Below are 2,170 nucleotides of genomic sequence, written 5' to 3'. Positions count from 1 at the left end.
TCTACATTATACTCGGCACTAAGTGGGTAGACAGATTCAAGGACGTAACAATAGGAAAATCTTATGGAACCATCTCCGACACTATGGTGTACTTGAGGAGATTGTCAACATTATTCGGAATTCATTCGACGGACTACATTTAAAAGTCGTGTATGGAGGACAGCTAATAAGTGCATTCGAATTGACGAATGGTGTCAGACAATGTTGCTTATACTCGTACTTCCTCTTTCTCTTCCTTCTGGTGGTTGACTGGATTATGAAGACCTCGACATCGCAGGGGAAGTACGCAATACAGTGGACAGATTGGACACGGCTAAACGATTTGGACTTCGCACATCACCTAGCTCTCCTATCCCATACACACCAACAAATTCAGGTGAAGAAAGTTGATGTAGAATCAGCATCTGGATCAGTAGGCCTCAACATTCACAAAAGAAGATCAGGATCCTCAAATACAACACAGAGTGCACAAACGTAATCACCCTTGATGGAGAAGCAGTGGAAGTGGTGGAAAGGTTTTCGTACTTGAACAGCATGATAGATAAACGAGAGAGATTTGATGTGTAATGTGAAGGTTTTGATTTGTAAATCAAGGATAGCATTACTACAATTGAAAAACAACTGAAACTCTAAACAACTGTCAGTCAGCATCAAAGTCAGAATCTTCAAATTCAGACTTTAATACTGCCCTATTGTACGGAGTTGAAACTTTAAGAACCTGTAATGAAGTGGTCGATAAATGAGGTGGGAAAGGGCAATTAATGGCTCAGTGCAAAATTGCATTGTGCTTTCCTGAAGTATGAAAACCATACATCAAATACATAATTTGCACATATTCCACCAGTTGTCCTTTACATGATTCATGATTCATTCAATTCCATCGTGATTACAATTACCTTCTGCTTCTCTTCCTCTTTTCTTTAACTGAATCTTCCCAATCTTCTTCAGGTATGCATTCTACTTCCTACTGGTCCTACATACTACTTAAATCTGTCAACATATGTAGTATACACCACACCACAACCATCATCAAAAAAGTGCAAGCATTTCTAAATACATGTCTACGAAAGATTATCAGTGTTCGTTGTGCGGATACCATCAGTAAAAAATTACTGTGTGAGAGAACAAACCAGTTTCCATCTGAAGAGGAAATTAGGTGAAGACGTTGGAGGTGAATAGGATATGCATTGACAAAATGAACAAACTGCATCATGACGCAATCCCTGACTTGGAATCCTGAAGAGTTAAGGGAAAGCTTAAGACCAAGAAACCTATTAAGTCTGGAATTGAAAGCAGACTTTAAGAGAAAGTATAGCAGTTGGAAACAAGTGTCAAGGATTTTTCAGGACAGAGTCCTGTGGAAAATCATGATTGTCAGTCTATGCTGTACGAGTGCATATAGGCATATAGATATAAGTCAGTAGTACGACAAATATATTGCTTTACTGATTTATACATTTGAAAGTAGATATAATGAGTTTCTACTAAATATCCTAAGCAAGTGAACATGGAAAGTATCAGAAAATCTAATGTTTCACGCTAAAAAAAATTAGTTCTGTTGACGATTTGTAGACAATGCTGATTTGATTAATGAAACGTAGTAAGTACTTCACTAACGATTACCTTATTTTCCGTATAAATTTATGGATATTGATGAATTTCATTTTAATTTCGAATTGATCTGTGTTAGACAACCACTGATAAAATCGAAGCACTGGATGATCACTTTATTTTAGTATGAAACTCTTCGGCAGCATGTATCAATCTTCTAACAAAATTCTCATAGTAGCATATTCTAAGCAGGTATGGTTGGATTAAAATAATGTTAAGTTTTTATTGGAAAAATGTTATTTAAGAATAATGTATATTTTCTTTTTCTTATTGTATACTGTCAATTAGACACTATGGTTATATACTATTTGGATAACATTTTAATAGTTTTAATTAACATTAGTGAATGTACTTGACTTATAACTAATAAAATTTAGATTCATTTAGTATTGTTTGTTTGAATCTTCCCGTCGATGTGTTAGGACTGAAACTGGTCAGTCTCTAATTGGCATATGTGCATACTGTGCGTATTGCTGCCTCGATATAGCCTAAATTCACAAGCATGGTAAGCAAAGATGGATAGTGGCTAGCAGTGGAATTAAGGCTATATCGGGGCAGC

The sequence above is a fragment of the Schistosoma mansoni genome (genome assembly GCF_000237925.1).
Source record: "Schistosoma mansoni, WGS project CABG00000000 data, chromosome 3 unplaced supercontig 0044, strain Puerto Rico, whole genome shotgun sequence".
Taxonomy (NCBI): Eukaryota; Metazoa; Platyhelminthes; class Trematoda; order Strigeidida; family Schistosomatidae; genus Schistosoma; species Schistosoma mansoni.
This window is presented reverse-complemented; position numbering follows the sequence as displayed.